The sequence below is a fragment of the Chelonia mydas genome, chromosome 1 (assembly GCF_015237465.2).
Source record: "Chelonia mydas isolate rCheMyd1 chromosome 1, rCheMyd1.pri.v2, whole genome shotgun sequence".
Classification (NCBI taxonomy): domain Eukaryota; kingdom Metazoa; phylum Chordata; order Testudines; family Cheloniidae; genus Chelonia; species Chelonia mydas.
In genome coordinates this window covers 111,424,134-111,446,957 of record NC_057849.1, presented here as the reverse complement: position 1 = coordinate 111,446,957, position 22,824 = coordinate 111,424,134, and the positions used below count along the sequence as shown (strand labels likewise).

Below are 22,824 nucleotides of genomic sequence, written 5' to 3'. Positions count from 1 at the left end.
GCGTCCGGACGTGCTATGAGCTCTCAGTTGTTCCGGCCCCAGCAGTCACAGCCCACTTGACCAGGGCGCAAGCAACTTCCACTGCTTTCCTGGCACAGGTCCCGATCCAGGAGATCTGCAGAGCAGCCACCTGGTCCTCAGTGCACACCTTCACAACCCACTATGTGGTCAACCAGTAGGCCAGAGAGGACGCAGCAGTTGGCAGAACGGTACTCCAGTCAATTGTTCCGTGACTCCTACCCTCCTCCAGAGGTAAGCTTGTGATTCACCTAATGTGGAATGGACGTGAATAAGCACTCAAAGAAGAAAAAACGGTTACTTACCTTCTCGTAACTGTTGTTCTTCGAGATGTGTTCACGTCCATTCCACCATCCACCCTCCTACCCGTCTGTCGGAGTCACTGGCAAGAAGGAACCGGAGGGGGTCGGGCAGCAGGGGTAGATATGCACGGCGCAGTGGCGCCACTCAGGGGGTCCCAACGGGAGCTGCTAAGGGAAAAAGTTTCCGACGCTCGTGCACACAACGTGTGCACACTTAATGTGGAATGGACGTGAACAACACATCTCAAAGAACAAATTACAAGAAGGTAGGAACCATTTTTTCTATAGTATGAGACAATATATTCATGTAATGTTTAAGAAAAGTTTTGTAAATGGATTCCAGTAGTTCATGGATCTGGGACCCACGCTTATGGGGTTCCACAGGCTTCTATATAGATTATTTAGGTTACTCTTTCTATATACGCAATCGGACTCAGTGCTCAGTCTAGAAAATACCATCAGAGATACTTAGTTTTGAAGTTCTCAAACTGTGGATTTGTGTCTCCCGAGATAACATGCTTGTTAACAGCAAAAATGTTTAAAAATAAATAATATATAGAGGTGAGAAATAAGAGACCTCAACCCTGTTGTCCCTCTCTAAATTTGTGTACACAGAGTCAATCCCTTACCTCTCTCTAAAAGTGCAAAGTTTTAAAAAGTTCAATGAATAGAAGATTGTTGAGGGTGGAATAGATCTGGACAAGGAGAAGAACTGTGGAGATAAATGTGAGAAGGGAGGGACAGGCAGTAGAAACAAAAGTGAAACTGTTTGAGCAGCATATTCCAGTAGTCTTGAGGTCTTCTCTGAGTGTAGTCTTCATTGATTTGAGATACACCATACCATTCTCTCACTAGAAGAGAAAACCTATAATGGCAGTAGGCCATAAGAGACCCAGTTTGGGAATATTTTAATGAACTTCCTCTACCTGTGAAGAATATGTATTAAGTTTATAACAACCAACAAGAATGCACTTTTATGTAGAAATCCATGATTAAATCGAGTCTTCCTGACTAGTGATTTAAATCAACTGCACCCTGTTCAAAAGTGTTTCTATCCTTTGTGTACATCTTCACAATTGTGACTGAAGCTGCCTGTGACAGACACATGTAATGATGGAGAGCAGAAATTGAGAGAACACAGTTAATTCTTACTAAAATAAAACTAGTAAACATGCTAAAGGAGAGCATAGAAGAACTGTTTATCATTTGAGCCCTGCAGATGTAAAATGTGACATTTTAACTATTTAAATACCTTTGTATGGTGAGCTGGGTATCCACACTGAGGTGAACTTTCTACCAAAAAAAAAAGTGTGCTTTGTCATTTTAATTCCTTCTCCCTTTGCTTGAGCATTTAATTTTTAAATCGACTTTTGTCTTTCACCATGCAGCTTCTTTGTACCATGGTATCTAGAATTGTAGTGAGGACCTAAAATAACTAGTGTAACAGCATAGGTGTACCTTGCCTCTGATATAAGGAATTTAGGCTTGGCAAACTGGTCAATTGACCACCTATTATTTGACCAGAGTCGGACATTGTCACATATTCCAGCAAGAATGCTTTTTGTTAGGCAGTAACCAACTTTTTTGAATGCATTTTTCTTTTCTTTTCTTTTCTTTTTTCTTTTCTGCATTTTTCTGAGTTAAAATAACTCAGTTATGTAACTTGTTCTTTATAATTAGGTACAAATATCTAGCTAAGCCTTTTGTTGTTGTTCTAATAAATTAGCGTTTTAAAATATTTGACCATTTTTGACATTTTATTTGATATTATTTGACTGGTCAGTTGACCAATTATTTTTGGACCGGTCAAATGCTCAACCCTACTTTATGACTTAATTCACACAAGAAACAGGAGCATAGCTGTTTGACAAACAGTAAATGTCAAAGAAAATGGTCATTATTTGTTGAGCATGGGAATGTGTCAGTGCTGTATGTAACAGAAGATATTTATCTCTGCCCCAAGGAGCTTATAGTTTTAATAAGACAAGACAATAATTTAAACAACCCCAGGTGGAGGTTCATGTTATGGGCCTATGATTTTCTGTGTAGATTTTGCAATTAGTGTAGAGTCATGCATTGGGTAAGAATTAATGCGGAGGGGTATGAAAAACTAATAAAGAATAATGAACTATTTCACTAATTACACAACATTTTAAAGCTTCACCCACTGTAAATGTTTCTTGGAAACATATGTTCCAAATTAAATAATTTTGTAAGTCTTATGCTAATATGTCACAATCTTTCTGTGGCAGACAAAAATAACGAATACAGTATGTAATCCCCAGATTGTTGGAGACCTAGAATGCTGGCAATTTAATGGATGTTGGAAATATTTAAAACATCTCACTTGCAAACTGTAAACCAACTAAAGGCTATCCTGTCTTTTTGTGTGTGTGTGTGTGTGTGTTCTTCTTCCAATCCTACTACTTGGTTCTCAGCTATTGATTACCAAACCTTGTCTCTAAGAAAACAGAGGTAATTTGGCTCAGTTGTTTGACTTCACTAGTGTTAACTTTTGTTTATAACGAACAAAAATAACATTTTAATTTAATGGGGTACAAGAACATTCTAGCCAGTGATTGTTTCTGAAAGATACCAGACTGACAGTACTTGAAATGGAGGTTCTCTCTTTGTCCACAAAATAGATACAAGCGCAGACAGCAGCAGTGCACGCCGCTGTGTCCTGCTAATGCGCCTGAGCTCTGATGTGGAGAGACTGCCTCTTCAGGTCATAGAACAGTTAAGTCCTTGGCATCTTTTCTGTTGAGACAGCCACTAAATGCTGCTCTGACACGTTCATTGGGAGATGAACTGAGACCATCAACTAGGTTGCCAAACATCCAGAGAGCAATAATGAATTTTGAGGCAAACTCAGCTTGGAGTCCGCACTTGCAGAAACTTGTTGAAATGAACTAGATAAAACGCTCCTGTAGAAGTCCGTGCAATTCTTGGCAGCTCATAAGTCATCTGGGAGGAAGTTTCTGCAGCATAAAACAAACAAAGTGTGTCCCTCTGGGATGTATGGGTAGCTAGTGCGGCACAAGAAGTGGATGGTGTTGGGCAAAAAGGTGGTGTGGCCAGGGGATGTGCTGATTTAGTACATCCCCATGGCAGCTTCTGCTAACAGGGCTCCTGTGGGGCACTGACTGCAATTCTAGCAGTTCTTCACTGGTAGAAACTGCCAGGCCTGCCCTTCCTTGGAGTGAATCCCTCCTGTGACTGCAGGAGAGAGTCTGAATCTGGCACTTAGGCCTTGTCTGCACTGCCACTTTGCAGCACTGCAAGTGTCTCGCTCAGAGGTGTGAAAAAACACTCCCCTGAACGCTGCAAGTTTCAGTGTTGTAAAGAGGCAGTGTAGACAGTGCACCAGCACTGGGAGCTACTCCCCTTGTGGAGGTAGTTTTCTTACAGCGCTGGGAGAGCTCTTTCCCCGTGCTGTTGCCGCAACTACACGGCCACTTTAAAGACAGTGAAGACCTACCCATAGTCACTACTAACATGTTTTGACTGTGAACTAGTAACCCAGAAGTGACTGATTACCTGAACTGGCCAGTCCCCTTGTTTGTGGCTTTCTCCCCTTAAAAGTAGAATATTGAAAAGAAGAAACCCTTATCTGCTACAGTAGCATTTTGAGAGGATGTCTTTCTGGCATCAGTAACTGTGTGAGGGTTGTGGAGCTGCCACATACCAATCTATGAAAATGATATGAAATAATGGTGTGAATATTGTAAGTGACCTGGTCAGTGAGGAAAAGATTTTGTCTAATTGTGGAGGGTTATCAGAATTTCCTATATGAAAATATTTGATCTAACTTGATGGGGGCAGTGAGAAGAACAAACAGGGAAGAGACGCGGTGACTTTGCAGAAAAAAAATCTAGGTATACGCTTGGAAAAACAATGGAGCAGGCTTCAAAGACCCTGTCTCCTGTTGTAACTGTGTTTTGCCAGAGTGGGGAGTTGCTAGATCAAAGGGCTATATACAATTAAACTGTATTGATTCCTTGGGAAAGTGTATGTGTGGGGAGGGAGGTTCCATAAGTTGCCTAGAGAGTGTCAGTGAACTCTGACAGGCTAACAGCGAGGCTCTAACAAAGAGTCTATAGGGAATTAGTCCTTCCAGGGTCTCCATATGGAAGATGGTTAGACAACCTACATGCATGCCTGGTTACCAGGTGTTTGATTGCTTTTAAGATCTGTTTTTTCTGAAATGTTCTAAATAAATGATACTGTGCTTTAAGGAAGATGTTTAGTCACTGATTACCACTGACATTATCCTGGAGGGAACAGACTTGCAGGGTATGGATATAAGTCAGACTTGTTGGAGTAAATTGTGGTTGATACACAGGGGACTGCAACCCGGGGCTCACTTTGAGAGTGGGAGAGTCACAGGATTCTATGCCAAAAGACCAGTGACCGCACAAGGAGCGGTCAGAGGTGCTGTTTGCTTGGTAACTGCGACAGTACTGTGTCGTGATTTTCATTCTAAGCCTAATAGTGGCCATTTCTTGCTTGTCATGGTCACAAATCAAAGTAGTGGGTTTTGTTGTTTTTTTTAAAAATGTACTTGTATTATAATCTGGATCAAAAGAAACTTGAATTTTATGCCTGCACTTCAGATGGAGAGCTAAGTCGTGTGTCTATAGAAAGAGCTAGGTAACTGATTTTGTACAGTTTTTTTGACAAAGGTGTTCTTATGCTTATGTAAAATTAAAAATAGTCATCCTGGTGTACTGTTATTGACAGAGTAGGAGTTTCTGCTGGGACTGTGGCAGTAAATTGCAAGCTAGCATTTCACAACTGCTTACTGAAAATATGATTTTTCAGTCAATTTACCTTGTGCTTATAGTGCCCAGTTCAAAAAAGTTTTTCTCATTCTGATATTTACAGGCAAACATACAAGTAAAATATTGAGCAAAGAAAATGGATCTATATCCAGAGCATTTTAATAAGTTTGAAAAGTCAGCCTAGACTCACTCCTTTTTAACTTTTATTCTGATTGTTAGAGTGGATGATAAAGCTGCAGACTTCTGGGCTTTTATAGCATTAGTGACTGTTGTGCATGCAGTGGTAGGGCCTCCGTAAATCAGAAGCTGTATATAGTACTGGAATTAAATCATATTGTAACCCCCAGATTCTTTTTTCTCATTTAAAGGCACACAATATACTCTGCATAGCTTGCATGGTTAACAAATTCTTTTTTTTCAAGTTGTAGTAAAATATTAATGTCAAAGCACTTAAGGCAAGCTTTTTAGTGTTTTCTGTTGTGGTTTCATGCTGTGTGTGTCATTCTGGAAATTCTGATTCCTCCGCATTTTTGTTCTGTTCCAAATTATAATTTTAAGACTCCCCACCCACTGTAATGCAGCCTGCATTATTCTTTGTCCATACCAGGATTTGTTAAATACTGTTAATATTGTCAAAGTTAAAAACAGGGCTTTTCTAAGTGGAGGAAGTGGTTCATCTTTAGGGCCTGTCCACCATGACAAGTTCTGATGAAAGGCCAAATCAAAAGAAGGCTCTGATCTGTTATGTTTTGTTAAGAGCAGTAGTATATTACATACAAAATCTAGAGATTGAAGAATCAGACAACTGACACTATATATATATGTGGAATATAACCTTTAAAATTCAAGGCATAAAACAAGCCTGAGATTAAGCAGCAGTTTTTACTGTGGAGAGATTATCATCATCGTCTGTTTATGGAGTTTCTTGTTCTTTTCTCTGAAGCTCTTTCAGTGACCAGGCACCAGATTATTCGATGTACCATTGATCTGATCTGGTGTAGCATTTCTCATGTTCCTAGACTTAAGAGTGCAGCAAGGTAAACTAACTTCACTATGTTTTCGAAGTTTCTTCTGTTTTTAAATCAGATATTTTTGCTGTCTGGCAAGAACACTGAAAACCTGGGAGACGTAGGGAGTTGCTTTCCAGCATTGCCAACACCAAGGCAATTGTGAGTTTGGTTTAAAAATAACAGGATTATTTTTTAAAATACACTTTGGATTCTTTTTATTTGCCTCCTTGTTTTGGAGCCCTTACAGTGTATTCATGTCAAGTTTTCATGTCTTTTTCCACAGCCACGTAGGCTAGTAACTCCCTTTTTAAACTGAAGGCTGAGATTCTCATACAATCCATTTATTCCAGCAGCCTGGGCAGGAAAAACACCAAATATTGTAACGCTTATCATGGCAAAACCACAAGAGTTGGCAACACTGTTTCTCATTTGGAGTTCCTTCGTGGATGTATTCTGCCCTCACTGTATGTGCATAACTCGCATTGCCATTAATGTGTTTTCTGCATATAATCAGAAAAGTAATCCTCCAATTCAGCTCCACTGCTACCCAAAGGTTTGAAACACCTTGAAAATACTGTGCAATTTTTAATTGGCTGTAAAAGACTCTCCATGAAGAGATTGTGCAGCCGGTCGTAGTTAACTCTGACACCTGTTACACACCACAGTTAGTTCATTTTTTTTCATCAGCTGGAGAACATTGGGAGACAAATGATACCAAAAAAAATGATGATAGCCTGTGCAGTGACAGAATGTTTTGAAACAAAGGTCTTGTCTTCACTGGCATTTTACAGCGCTGCAACTTTCTTGCTCGGGGTGTAAAAAAACACCCTCCTGAGCACAGCAAGTTTCAGGGCTGTAAAGCGCCAGAGCAGACAGTGCACCAGCACTGGGAGCCACACCCCCCGTGTCAGGAGCTGCGCTCCTCATGGAGGTGGGTTTTTTTAGAGCTCCCGGCGCTGCACCGGAACCACATGAGGCACGTTAAAGCGCTGACGCAGCAGCGCTTTGGCGTTGCCAGTGTAAACTAGCCCAAAGTCACCGTCCTTTCTGTAGTCTCAGAACAGAAATTTGGTGTGTCATTAACGCATGTTTAAATGGTGTGTATTTGAGCATTATAGAATGAATTTTGGGTGTAGAATGTTCGGTTTCTCTTTATTAATTTTTAATAGGAAATCTTTGAATTTGGGTGCTGGCTGAAATTTGTCCATGGAATTCCTACTTTTCATCGTTGACTGATATCTCTTAAATAAACATGGACTGTCTTTAAAAAAAATTAAGTAGGGAGGTGGGTCCTAAGTAGATCTGGCACAGTGGGCAGCTTCTGTTTTATTTAAACGTTGGATTTAGGGTCATTTTAGTGTTTTTTCATATTAGAACTGTAAGTTTTTAAGCACTGTGCACACAAGCCTGAATGATGGGTGGGCTGTGTCGTTCCCGCCCCCCACCACGTGCCTCCTTCCCAATTCCAGGAGTTCCAGGGGCTGCTTCCTAGAACAGTGGGGGAATGGCCGGGGGCATTGGGGATGGTGTTCATGGTTGGTGCTGTGGATGGGAAGCTGCTGTGTAATAATCTGAGAACTTTGAGGAGATGTAATAATTTTATGAACACTACATGTGACCTGGCCAGGGAGGAGAAGTTATTGTATGTTGGGCTATAAGACTTTCCTGTATGAATGTGATTGCTCTAGTTTAATAAGGGCGGTAAGAAAAACACAATAGTTATAGATAAGCAACTCTCAGCAAACATTGGGGGCAATTACAAGACAATGGCATACTTCCAGGCCCCAGGTCATAGTGACACAGTTGTTCAGCCAGTGCTGGGAAGGAAGAGATGAAAAGAACACTAAACAGTTAAAAACCCTTCTCAGGAGAGGAGGGGAGGTCAGTTGTCCTGGGCTGTCAGGAGGACTGGCTGACAGAGAGGGAGGCGGGGGGGAGGGCGCTGTGTGGAGGATGGCATATGTATGGACTGCTGTCTTTTTCAGGTCTGTTTTCTCTGAAATCTCTAATTTAATTATACTTTGCTTTAAAAGGGCCATGTGGCTACTGGATACTGCTGTCCTTTCCCCCTAGAGAGAACAGAACTGCAAGCACTGAAGATAACTCAGTCCTGCAGAGGTAGTCATGGTTGATACACAGGGGACTGCAGTCCAAGGCCCTGTCTGAGAGTGGGAAAATCACCTGATTCTGCCATGAGGCAGGTGATAGCTTGAGGTCTGAGACACTGGCAGACAGAAAAACAGTGGTGCAAAATAGGGATGTCAATAGTGTTTTACAAAAGTAACCATTTAAGCTATTCAAATTGTATCGGTTAAACATTTAACCGTTAACGAGTTCACAACATAGGAGTGGGAACTATGGGTGCAGGGGGTGCTGCAACACCCCCACATTTTACGCGGGTCCCAGCTGCCGGCCCTGCGCCCGGGGCCCCCTGTTTGTGTAAAACGTGGGGGTGCTGCAGCACCCCTAGTTCCCACACCTATGATGTCAGTTCCATAGCAGTGGTCTTGACTCCTAACGATGCGGAACCTAGTTCCACATACACTATGAAATACTGTTGCTGCAGCATTTTTAATGTGCACATTAGGCATTTAAACGTTAACTGAATATATTCCCGGTAAGACTGATGCTTATCAGTTAACTGGTTAACATTTTACATCCCTAGTGCAAAATGGAATAGTATTGTTAATTGACAGATAGTAATAGCAGATGGGAGAGTGGAGGTATTGTTGTTGCTGTGGTTGAGGCTGTAGTGGAATTCAGCTGCCATATGTGTGTACTTTTCAAGGCATCTTGGGTGTGGGGATAGCTGTTATAAGCTAATGGACAAACTGTGGGCACCCCTGAGCTGAGTGAAATCAATTGATTATTATGCATACTGTATGGAAAGATTTGCCTTTTTGCAAGTTCAGAACTGATTGTGCAAAGTGGCTGCTGCTTACAAAATCTATAATTTTGGTAAATATCCTGTTGCAGGAGAACACGTATAAATAGCTGCGTGTTTAGGAGTATGCAAGGTATGAAACCTGACAGATTAAAGCTATAAGTTTCTTAACTTTTTTTTATAGAGGAAATATGTGGAATAAGCGTATAGTTTCTGGTGGTCTTCCTTAAGATATCTGAAAAGACCCAGGTTACAACAAGAGCAGAGTTGTACACAAAAGTGTGCTTTTGTGCTGCGGTGAATTTGAAATAAGAACACCTACACACAAAGCATTTTTGTAAACCTAGAGATTTGTTTGTATATTTTGCTTGCTTTGTTAAAGATATGTTTGAATAAGATCTTTCTCCATCCCATTCCAGCTTCTCCTTCTGCCTGGTCTTGCAGTGAAGTTACTTCTGTATGGATTTCATCACTCTGTTGCCACAGACCTAATTTTAACAAATTCAGCTTTATGACTTCGTTGCAGGATCCAAGGGGAGGAAAGCCTCATTTATCATAATCCTAAATGGCTTATAATTACAAGGGGCACAGAAAACAGAAACACGTCAATGTATGTTTAAATATATGTTAGTTTATTGTTGTTATTGGAACTTTAATGAGAATGTGTCTCTTGAATGTGTCTGGTGGGAAATGTTGATGGTATGTATCTTCATTCAGTGGCTTCAGATTTTTACATTACATTGAGGAATCAAATGCTGTTCATATTAGCATATTGTTTATTTTTGTGGCATTGTGTATGGTACATTATTGATGGTAATATTCCCGTGCAAGTTAAACCACATAAGGAAAAACTGAGTGGTGGGTTACTACAGTCTATGAAAATACATTTGTGCTGTGTCTCTTGCTCTTGTGAAATGCCGAATTTCAGAGACATTGTAGACAGTATTGTAGCAAAGGATATTGTAACGGGGGTTTGCAATAGACTTCATGGGAGCTGGAGTAATCTGTCAAGTGAGTATATTTATGATGAGTTCCTGTGCTACTTTTAAATTCTCCAGAGAATATGTAGAGAGAGACACATTTTCAGCTGTAAACATTCCTGAAAACGTGAATGAACTCAGACTTTTAAAAAATTATTGTATATTTACAAGTATATGCAGTTTATTTCTATCACAAGATACAGCCAATATTATAATTATGTTAAAAGTAGATTGAATGGGATAATGTCAAAACTGCCATTCAAAAATCTTTCAGAAGTACTTGTGGCACCTTAGAGACTAACAAATTTATTTGAGCATAAGCTTTCGTGGGCTAAAACCCACTTCATCGGATGCATGCAGTGGAGAATACAGTAGGAAGATATATATACACACAGAGAACATGAAACAATGGATGTTACCATACACACTATAACAAAAGTGATCAGTTAAGATGAGCTATTACCAGCAGGAGGAGAAAGGAAAAAAAACAAAAAAACCTTTTGTAGTGATAATAAAGATGGGCCATTTCCAGCAGTTGACAAGAACGTGTGAGGAACAGTTGGGGGGGGAACATGGGGAAATAGTTTTACTTTGTGTAATGACACATCCATTCCCAGTCTTTATTCAAGCCTAATTTAATGGTGTCCAGTTTGCAAATTAATTACAATTCAGCAGTCTATCGTTGGAGTCAGTTTTTCAAGTTTTTTTGTTGTAATATTGCGACCTTTAGGTCTGTAATCGAGTGACCAGAGAGATTGAAGTGTTCTCCGACTGGTTTTTGAATGTAATAATTCTTGACATCTGATTTGTGTCCGTTTATTCTTTTACGTAAATACTCACCAGCAACCACACGCCACACAACAAAAACACTAACCCAGGAACCTATCCTTGCCATAAAGCCTATTGCCAACTGTGTCCACATATCTATTCAGGAGACACCATCATAGGACCTAATCACATCAGCCACACTATCAGAGGCTTGTTCACCTGCACATCTACCAATGTGATATATGCCATCATGTGCCAGCAATGCCCCTCTGCCATGTACATTGGCCAAACCAGACAGTCTCTACGTAAAAGAATAAATGGACCGTAACCAGTAGGCCATCCTACCTCTCATTAGAGACTGAACGTGGGTCTCTGGCACAGAAGCCAAAATAACTGTGTTCCGTGTGGAGATGAAAACTCTTGAGAGCCTTCAGATTGAGTTTTCCACGTGTGGCTCCAAGTCTAATGCATTCTAGGGATTCTCAGACTTCATTGCACCATGACCCCCTTCTGACAACAAAAATTACTACATGACCCCAGGAGGGGAGACCGAAGCCTGAGCCTGCCTCAACTCCTGCTGCCCTGGGTGGTGGGGTGGGGTTGGGGGGCAAAGTCGAAGTCCAGTGGCTTCAGCCCCAGGCAGGAGGCCTGTAACCTGAGCCTTGCCACCCAGGGCTGAAGGCCTCAGGCGTTGGGGTCCCACTTTGGGGTCCCAACCCACAGTTTGAGAACCACTGTAAATTGTGCTTCTGATGTGGAACCTATTAGCCATGAAATACTTGGATTGTATCCTAGCTTTCTGGGGTAAGAGTTTCTTTCATCTTTTCTAGTCAGCAGGTTATAGCAGTCTTGAAGAGAGTTGCGTATTCATGTGGTTATATAGTACAATTCTTTAAGTACCGGCTGAAATTTACAAAACTAAGCACTTCCTAGTACTATAATATGTCTTGTTGTCCGTTCACATCCTTGTTAGCCATGTGCCAAAGTAGAAACAGCTTCTGTAATTACGGCAAAGAATGGTTTGTTGTTTTAAAATATCCCTAAACAAATGTGAAGAACATTATTGTAATGTTGTGAGTGATTTCCTGTTAGTTGAAAGTATGAAGATATTCTTTAGTCTAAACTGCTCAATTTAATAAAAAAGTGAAATGTACTGGATCAAATTCACCTCAGGGTAACTTCACTGAAGTCAGCCAAATGAAATCAAGGCTGGATCTTGCCCATAGTGTGTCATTTTTAACAGTTATTAGTTTTGCTCTTTGCTCTTCTTATTAAGAGTCCAACTCCCATGAAATCACCAACTAGATTACACCATTTTGCTCCCTAGGTCCAGGCACAAAGGAGAAAGTTTCACGTTTGGAGTCAGGAGGTCACGTTTCAAAATTAGTTAGATGTCCCACATTGTAGCACAAATGTTGGCTCGTCAGTGTGATAGCATTTAATTGAAGTATGCAGTGCTGGAGAATATATAGTGAATGCATTTGCAATTAGACAACAAAAATGAACTGTAAAATACTTCTAATGACTAACACATGGAGCATAAACAAAGTTCAGAGTTTCACAATCTTAGTGTAAAACAAATGAAAAATGGCATACTTTGAGTATTGCCAAGTCAGAAAATGAAGCATTAACTCCACTAATAGGGTATTTGTGCCTAAGTAAGTTGCTTGAGCACATGATCTGGGAGTTTAGGAACATCTGTATCATAGCTGACAGTTGTGAAAAATAGTCAGTGAGTGTCAGCTATGAGCACTACACTAAATAGTATCTGCAGGACCAGGCCTCTTAGGGTACATCTACATTAAATAGTCTGCGTTACAGACTTGGGTTTGCACTATGGTGCTAAATATAGCTATGTAGGCATTGCAGCTTGGGCTGGAGCTCATGCTCTGAAGCACACCCGCCTCCCTGAGCTTCAGAACCTGAACTCCAGCCTGAGCCGCAACATCTACACTGCTGCTTTTAGCATCCTAGGAAGAGTCTGAGTCTGTAGACCTGGGCTCTGAGACTTGCTGCCATGGGTTTTAAAACACAGTGGCGATGTACCCTAAGCCCCAATCTTGCCTTCAGAGCTATACAGACAAACATTTTGTTCAGGCAGAGCCCCATTGTAATCACGAAACTCTTTGCACTGATTTGAGGGTCGGTCTGCATAGATCTGATCACTCGACTAGGGCCTTAGTTTATAAAACATATTGAAGAAGAAAGTTGCTGTGTATTAAAATTATTAATTACACCCCTGTTAATTAATGCTGGTTAAGGATTTGATGTTTGCATTTTAAAAAGACTCTGTAGTCAATCCAATATAAAAGGAAATAATTTCAGTTCCTTATGACTCTGGTGTAATTGAATCTCAGTTACAAAAGTGCATTGAAGAAATCAGTATTTTTATCATTACCATACAGTGTTCCCCAGTTCACCAGTTTTACCTTAAACCACCTCTCCTGTATAACACACAGCACTGGTAATAAAACAAAAGAAGGTTTAATTAAGAAAAGGGAGAGATTCTAGTAGAAAGAAAAAAGAGCGATGGAAACGAATGGTTACAACATAAACCAAAATTATAAAATGCGACCTTGGGTCTACACTTATCAGTAGCTACCTTTCCTGTCTAATAAAGTATGTTTCTCCACTTATCCCCCTTCAAAGGTCAGTCTGTTGCAGAGCTGGCTGGCTTCACAGGAACCAGGATCCAATTTTCACGAGAACACTCGCTCCTCAAGATGTCTTCTCATTAAAAAGAAACTGTCTTTCCCCAGCCTTTGATACACTGAAACAGTGATTTGTCTTTATTCATAGGCAGGGTGACAGACAGTCCTTTTTTACCTCCACATGGTTTCAGTTGGTTCTGATAGTTTTAAAGTTAATTTAAAGTTTAGGGATGGAGCATAGTAGACCACTGAGCCTTGCATTACATCACCAGCTAACCAGAGTGTGCTGAAAACTCCCTCCTGTTTGAATTGGCCATCACTAAGACTTGGTCACACTACAGACTTGTCATGCTGCTATAACTACATTGCTCAGAGGTGCGGAAATTCCACACCCCTGAGCAATTCAGTTATACTGACTGAACTCCTGATGTAAACAGCACTATGTCAATGGAAGGACTTCTCCCATTGATACAGCTACCACCTCTGGAGGAAGTGGAGTACCTATGCACCTATCGGCATAGATCGCATCTTCACTAAGCGCTACAGCTGCATCGATGGATGTGTAGACAAGCGCTGAGACGTTATCCCCTGTTGACTGACTTTTACTCCATACCCACCAAGCATATTTTCAATGTAATTACATTATTCCTTAAATACAACCCATACATACCTCTTGCAATGATTAGGAATCTTGACAAATTACGACCTTTCTGTAGATTTCTTACATGCTACCCTTTATGGGCAGATAACCTGCAAGACATGTTTGGTGTAGTGAGTTTGTCAAGTCTGAGATAAGTCACTTGCAAAAAATAGGGGACCATTTGCCAAAGAGCCTGTGTCACAATCTTTACATAATTTTTCGTTCTATAATAAGGAAACCGATCTTTCTAAAGCAATGTTACAATTTTTGAAACATGCAGAGATTTTTAAAGTAAATTGCTGTTGCTAGCATAATTGTTTTAATGGTTGAAAATTATGGCTGCTAGTTGGCAGGATGGATCGTCCCATCACTGTAACAAGCTTTGTGGCACTATAATTTTGGGCTGAAATAGGTGTTGAAAACTGCTTCTAGTCAATTGTTATCTAGAAACTATAGCTGTGTTTTCTGAACTCAAAACTCCCTCTGCAAGGCAATTTCATGGTATCTTCTTCAAACTGAAATACAAAGTCCTTCCACCCATGTTTAAATAATGATAAATTTGTGACACACACTAATGAAATCTAGGAAGTTCAAAATATAAGTTGTGCTTTGTAGCAAAAAGAGTACCACGTATGCATGAATTAAGATTGGAATTTCATGATCTGTTGTATATTTTCTGTCCTTAATCAATTTTTTATGTATAAAGATACAGCTTTTTCTTACAGAATTGAAGGGAAGCTTATCACGGTTTATTCTATTCCCTAAAAGAGCAGATATTCTCTAATGGCTCAAGTCTGTCCAGCCATTTTTGCCCTATCTGTGCAAATGTTATACCAATAAAATAAAAACCAGCAGGAGCTTATTAAAGGGGAAAAGGCAAAATACCACATTTATTGTGAATACAGAAAGAATCATAGTAAGCAGTTAGTTATAGCTATAACATTCCATTCAATTTCATATTTATTCACACATTCATTCATACACACACACACACAGGTTCTGCAAGGTTGTTATCATAGTTACCAGCCTTAGAGTTGCTAATGCCAAGCCACTGGCCAGGTGGCCTGGACATGAGGAGGGAGCAGGGCCTTGTCAGATGCTCATCTGATGCTCCTGGAAGTTGGTTCGCAGAATCAGATCCCAAAGTTCTCACTTTCTAGAGTCCATTTTTATAGGAATTTCTTCCTATGCCAGTCTATGGGAATTGCTTCATCATACTGTTGCTGAATCAATCAGCAGATGTCACATTCCTGATGGCTCTGTGCTGCCAGATGTTATCTTGTTCTTTGGTTCTCCCATTCTTGAGGCTGTTGGGTGGATTCCAGTCTGCCCTCCGGGGATCCTCTGGTTATTTCCACTTGACGCCTTCTTCAGCCGATGGACACTGGATTCTTAGGCTGGCACCTCCCTGATCATTCAGTTATTATCCACACCAAGCATCCATCCACATACATCCTCTATCTCTATTTTAATCACAATTGTTAACAAAGCGAGATGAATACAACAAAAGGGCGGGGAGTCTCTGGGTGCTGTTTCTGTTGTTACAGAGTATTGCTTTGAGTCTCTCTCTGTGTGAGTAGTTGTTGTTACAAAGAATTGCTTTGAGAGCAGACTCTGTCTTAGAGTGTACTAACACAATTAGCAGCTTGCAAGTTTCACACATAGAGGGAGAGCAACAGTACCAAAAACCAAGAGACCTCTTAATTAGTAATACCCTGGAATTTAAACTGGGGAATCAAACTCATTTGTGATTTTAATACAGAACTTCTTTAATGTGATCCAACACTAACAAACAAAAATGTATGTTTTAACAGGCACATCTCTAAAAAATGAATTTTTGCTATTTTTCCTTTTGAAAATACAGGCTCTAGTATACAGGCCACACTGTTAACTAGTGGCCTTAAAATAGAAATATATATGAGGAAAAAAGCGTAAAATAGTATTTGAAATCAAGCAGCTTTTGTTCACTCATTGGTTTTAAACAACCTAACTGCAGATCATTTGCAGTAAGCTGACCAGAATGCCACTGCTTGCTCCTTAGTTGAGTTCATTCTGTGGAGCCCCTTTCTCAGTCACACCTTTGAGGGTACATCTTCACTGCAGAGTTAGCCTGGACTTGTCTCACCAAGCATCCCCACTGCGCAGTCCTATCCGTGTCAGACCCACGTGGCTGCAATGCTGCTGTACTAGCTCATATATGCTGGGATGGGTTTCTGGCAGGCTATCCCATGGTTCTTAGTGGTGCATTAAACTGGGCTGCTCTATGAAGTCATTCGCAGGATGTTCTCCCCCTTCTTTCTCTCTCGCCTAGCATGGAGCTGCTGTCTGGCAATAATGATACAAGAATGGTACTTTATGTAAATAACTTCCAAATGGAGCTATTCGTTATTAATGCAGACAGCTCTGAAGGAGAAAGTGAACAGCACTTGGCAGCAAGGGCTTCTAACGAGAATGCAGGCTGAATTCCATAATGACAAACCACCAAGTGATTCGTGGCGCCCTCAGATGACTTTTCTGCCTCTGCGTTTCCTTGTGTCCACCACTCATAAAATTGTCATTTGGGGCATGCTCCCCGAAATGATGGGTCTTACTGACCTCACACCACAGCTTTACCAGAAGACTGGCATTAGTTTTTGGCCAACTGGCAGCATGATAGGAGGATTTCTTTGGTGGTGTCTCTGTTCGAATTCAGTGGAAGCACAGCAGGAACGGAACAAGCAAATGTGAGGTTAAAATGCTGGGTCAGTGTAGGTGATTTAAAGGAGGAGATAGACAAGAAATATAACTCAGGAAGACTTGTGGGATAGCATAGGAGGAGTAATAGCACCTGGGCTTGATTAGCCTGCATCCTGACTGCAATGTAGGTGGGTTGCCAGTCCAGGCTGAAGTGAAATCTGAGCTCAAGCCTATACCTTTGGCTGTGCCAGCTACCCCGGGCTTAATGTACCCTCAAGCCTGAGTTACAGGCTTTTTTTGTGTAGATTGAAGGAGGATAGGGGCAGCCAACACCTGGGGTAAATCTGTAGTGAATGTATTCTGGAATGTGAGTTTGGGAACTTAATGGAAATATAGACCAACGCTGCTCAAGTTCTTTCTAGCAGGTTAGGACTACATTTCCTGCGAGATAATTTATTAGATAAAATTGCCCCCAAAATTAAAATTGAAACACTTGTATCCCAGTGCTCATAGTGATTCAGATAACCAGGGCAGATAATTAAGGACAGAATTTTAATGACTAATAAACCTCTACCAGTGAATTTACTGATACACATGTGGCAGAGACCAGGTGGGGTGGAGAGGCATAGGGAAGCATGGCAAAGTCATTTTAAAAAATAACTTGCAAAGGTCTTTGTTTTTAATTCTTCATGATGATGTATACAGGCCTGAATGGTGAATTTGGTTTTTATGAATGTTTTCCCCTGCTTGTTTTTTTTTTTTTTTTCCTTTAGAAAGGTGAGGAATTTGCTCTCCCCTGGAATGCCTTGGGGATGTTTGCTATGAACTCTTGACAGCTTAGTTGAAGAGGTGAATGTCTTAAATGTTTAATGTCAAAGTTTCCTTTATCCAAAATGTTAATTAATCCTTGAGAAAGATAAGGCCTACAAACACAGTTGTACAGATACCACTGAAGATGTTAATTTTATGTGTGTTTAGCCTACATTTTTAAATTTACAGGAACAAGTTGTACGGATGTAAACACATTTGTTGCAACACTGTGTGTAGACGAGCCTTGAAAGTTTTAACAGTTGAGAGAAAAAATACCTTCCCCTCTCAGCTGTGCAACTTGTACTGTCTCAGCTCCTGTGATGTTGTTACAGTACTAGTTTTCCAGTCAAATTAGAGCCTTCCAATCTAGACAGGATCTGAATTGCTAATACAAAAAGCCACAAAAAACTGCTTCAGATACAATCATTATAAATCATAAAGAAGGGCACAAGCCCTAGGTTTTTTCCTCCTTTGCAGGTCATTTTGAAAGTCTACCCTGGTAGTAAGGGTTGAGTTAATATCTTTCCAAAATAGTAATGAAAGAGTAATTGGAGCATAGGTGCTAGCATCCTCTGGGCCCTGGGGGTGCTCAACCCCCCACCCCACCCCACCCCAGGCCCCGACCCCACCTGACCCAGACCCACCCTGCCTCCCTTGAGTGCTCCCCCTTGCCCCACTCCTCTCCCCTCCCCAGCGCCCCCTGCATGTTGCGGAACAACTGATCACAGCAGGCGAGAAGGGGAGGGAGGAGTTGATCAGAGGGGTGCCAGCAGGCGGGAGGTGCTAGCTGCCGGTGGGTGCTAAGCAGCCTTGGAGCACCCACGGAGTTAGTGCCTATGAGTTGGAGCAGGGGGACTGGATCCTGATCTCCCAGGTGGGTTCCTGAATCACTGGGCTACAGTTATTCTCACTTTCTCTCTCTGTAAGTATGTATACACAGTGGAAAAGACTCAACTGAAGAGACTGAGGGAGCACCACACCAGAATACCCCAGAGCTTAGAGCACTCTTCTAAGAGTTGGGAGACCCTTCTTCAGTTCCTTTCTCCCTCTCAAGCAGGGGGTTGGGATGGGGGAATTGAACCTGGGTCTCCCACTCCTTCCTTCTCTGCCCTCCATTTTGTGTGGAGGCAGGTGCCTGCCTAAGTCATTCTCACAGGAACCACCTCAGGTGTCTCAGCTCCCTGACTCCAGAAGAGGGTGTGACGGGTTCAGTCACAGAGACCCTTGGGGCTGTCACCTGATGTGCTGAAATTACCTCTGAGCCCATTTTCCCTGCTGGCTTGGGACTTCAGAACCCTGCCTTGTTGAGCCAGACACTCCATTCTGCTGCAACACAGATCCAGGTCTGAACCGTGCCCCCAAAGCTGCAGGCTTTAACTGAAAACCACTCAGCAGGTTACCTATCTCCAGCACCCAGACACCCAGTAGGATCCAAACCCCAAATAAATTGATTTTACTCTGTATAGAGCTTAGATAGAGAGGGCGGACAATTTATGAGTTTACCCTAACACTGATAGAGAGATATGCATAGCTATTTGCTCCCCCAGGTATTAATCACTTACTCTGGGCTAATTAATAAACAAAAGTGATTTTATTAAGTATAAAAAGTAGTATTTAAGTGGTTTCAAGTAATAACAGACAGAACAAAGTAAGTTACCAAGCAAAATAAAACAAAACACACAAGTCTAAGCCTAATACATTAAGAAACTGAATACAGATAAATCTCACCGTCAGATGTTCCAATAAGCTTCTTTCACAGATTAGACTGCTTCCTAATCTGGGCCCAATCCTTTCTCCAGTACAGTCCTTGTTAGTTCCAGCTCAGGTGGTAACTAGGGGGATTTCTCATGACTGACAGCCCCCTTTGTCCTGTTCCACCCCCTTGTATATCTTTGGCATAAGGCGGGAATCATTGTCTCTCTCTGGATTCCCACCCTTCCTTCTAAATGGAAAAGCACCAGGTTTAAGATGGATTTCAGTACCAGGTGACATGTTCACATGTCCTGTGAGACTTCATTACTCACTGGCTGGCACCCACATATGCAGGAAGGCTGACAAGTAAACAGAGCCATTTACAACCAATTGATTCTAAAGCACCCTTTATGGCTTCCACTTAATATGTTTACATTAGTAATACAAGTTTATATCTTATTCTTCTAAGTCCAGACACAGAAATAATACATGAAAACAAATAGGATGAACACACTCAATAGATTATAAACTTTGTAATGATACCTTACAAGAGACCCTTTGTGTAAAGCATATTCCAGTTACACATTTATAAGCATATTTTCACAAAGCATATGGAGTGCAACATCAGAGAGGGATTCCTGGCTGTGCATCACTAGCAGAGATCTAGCCACCTCCCTACAGCCTGGGCTTTTGTACCTATCTCTGTGAAAGGGGCAGGGCTTAGCACATCCCTCTCATCAGCGTCTCCAGTTAACTTTCTTAAGTGGCCCCTGGCCTACTGTGCTGGCTTTTGTGAATCCCAGTCTCCAGAATCCCATCTTATTTTCTTACTTAGTGCCTAACTTGGCTTTGTGGATCTCAGTATTGTTCCTGTGATTTTCTAGGCACCAAAAAGTTGGCACCAAGACACTCAGTGTCACGCTGCTTAAGTCCCTTTGTGAATGTAGCCTTAAGTGACTTGCCCAAGATCAAACAGCAAGTCTGTGACAGAGTCAGGAGTAGGCTCCATTCATGTGTGGATGGGGAGAGACTTACCAAAGTTTAGTTTTCTGAGTTGTTTGCTGGCATGGTCATGAATGGTGAGACAGTGGGCAAATCAAGTTTTAAAGCAATAACCCTGGGAAGAGTTTGTTAGTAGGTTGTATCCGTTTCCCCAATCTTTTTTTTTTCCCCCCCTCTGCTTGGTTACAGGTTGTTTGGAGCATGGACTGGTCTTTCTCTGTGCTTGGGAAAGTGCCTAGCACATAGTGAGCGCTACAGCAATCTAAACAATATAATAATCGTGACCTGATTGTAAAGATCTCTTTAGCCACCTTCATTCAGAAATAACTGATGCTGCAATGAAATTATATGCATACAATTTTCTTCCAAGTCAGTTATGTTGTATAATGTCTCCTTGGGGTAGATATACACTATTAGGCTTTGTTTAAAGTCAAGGCTGCAGTCCATATATTCATTAATCAAGATTTTTAAAAAATATTGCTATTGTGCTTAATCTAAGCAAACAAAATGCATAATGGTGACACAGCTATCAGAGGGGTTCAAATATGTATATTAGTGTGGCTCTTCACAATTAAAAATAGTTCAGCTGGAAATCCTTGTGCCTTCTTTATGATTTTTAATGATGGTTTCTGAAGCAGTTTTTTGTAGATTTTTTGCATTAGAAATTCAGATCCTGTCTAGGTTGGAAGGATTTTATTTGACTGGTAAACTAATAATATGACAACATCACAAGAGCTGAGATGGTACAAACTGCAGAGCTGAGAGGGGAAGGTGATTTGACCAAGTCGAAGCAGAAGATTTTCCTTTTTCCCCCTAAACTTTTCTTCCCACTTTTCTCTTTCAGTCCCAGTGTCTAATTGCTCTTTCATTGTTAGTGACACCTGGTAGTAAAAGCCAAAGGTTTCAAGCATTTTGCTGATTTCTTGTTAGGCCTGTAGGTTGAATGTCAGGATATGGAGATCCCAGCTGTTAAAGAAACTTTTTGTTGATCTGTTTACAGCATGTTAGAGTGGAATGTAATTTTGAATTCTTAAAGTCACATTTGAAATGGAGGTACAGCAAGTGAGAACCTCTGGTTTAGGAATTACTGTACTTTTTTCTAATCAGTGTAAAGGGGTATTGGATAATTAAATCTGTGTTTAAAAAGTGTATCTCTTGTATTGATTCCAGGAATAAACAGATCTGGATTAAACCTGAGGTTTAGGAGCCCAGTTCTGACTTCCTTATGCATCTAAAACTCCACTCACTGACTTCAGTGGGCTGTCTTCTGACCATTCTAATGCTGACCACTGTGGTACTTGCATTAGCCGCACTAACATAATTAGTGCTTCTGAATACAAGGGGCTTTTGAGAGCCCACCACTGAGCACTCCTCTCCTGGGAACTCCTGTAAAGACATTTACTTCCATGTTAAAACTCTGTCTCTTGATCTGTTCTGTTTTTTGTTAATGTTCTCTGCATCTCTTGTCTAAAATTGAGATGAGAGAAGTTAAACTACTTTCCCATGTGTGATTACATATGCAAAAGCTTTTGGCTTTGTCATAACATTATGGAAAAATGTCCAACTTTTGTTTAAAAAAACATTTTGCCTGCACTTAGTCTTTACTTTGGGCTGGTGCCTTTTTCGGTATTTTTTAAAATTATATCACAGCTACTGTTTGAAAAAGTGTCTGCTGGACAAACAGAGTGACACTTTTTAAAAAAAAATAATCTTATGCCCTTGTTAAATGTTAGCAAAAGGAAACACGTGAGCATACACATGAGATAAATATATGTTGTTGATATTGTCCTGATCAGAAGATGACAGTCAAGTAAAGAAATGTAGATCTGGGACTTAGACTCTTCTAAATTATTTCCATTGTGTGCTGTATCCAAAATACTGCTCTATTCTTGGAGATTTTCAATACTTGGACATGACAGAGTAAGTTTTGGAAGTAACTTCCTTGTTTTTGTTGAATGCTTAATTCAGAACTTCTTATGTTTTTATGTCATGTGGCAAGTATGTGATTTTGGGATTTTCTAATATTTCCTATGTTCATATTAATGCACTGTTAATTATTTTGAAGATGTACCAATTTTTTGGCAAACCTGTGGTGACAATAGGTGCAGTATTCCAGAAAGGATGAATTCTAAGACCTGAAGTTAATCCAGGCTCGACCACTTTTCCTTCTGTGTGTAATGGTTACTATGTGTCTTCCTTTTATGGTTAAAAAGAATACTAATAATCACAAGTTATTGGTGGGCTATATGATATGGAATATAAGCATAGAATTGGAAGTCAGGAAATTCAGTGGTCTAATATGGCTCTTCAATATTTGTCTTAGTTTTCCCATCAATAAAATGTGTATAAAGCTTGCTTACCAGGCTCATGGTGGTTAGGATTAGTTAGTTAATATTCATACACCACTTTGAATATGTGAAATGCTACATAACTACTTGGTTTTATTATTTTTCTCGTGATTAGACATATAGGTAGGTAATACATGGAACATGTCTGTTCATAGAGGGAGAAGAGATGGCATACCACAAAAGCCTTCACAAACTACAGTAGTTCTGAATTTAGCCCTTGGTGTTTTAGCTGTTAAGTATTGTGTCAGAGGGCACAGCA

At 40.7% G+C, this 22,824-nt stretch overlaps 1 protein-coding gene across 5 annotated transcripts in view; it reads left to right on the top strand.

The window, feature by feature from the left end:
* LIMS1 (LIM zinc finger domain containing 1) overlaps window positions 1-22,824 on the top strand; it is a 127,731-nt gene that overhangs the window by 9,200 nt on the left and 95,707 nt on the right. Inside the window, exon 2 of one of the 5 annotated variants that reach the window (XM_043536292.1) lies at window positions 9,418-9,608. The exons of the other annotated variants lie outside the window; for them this stretch is intronic. The gene's annotated coding sequence lies outside the window, so the exon portion shown is untranslated. The remainder of the gene's footprint in view (window positions 1-9,417; window positions 9,609-22,824) is intronic. 5 annotated transcript variants of the gene reach the window in all.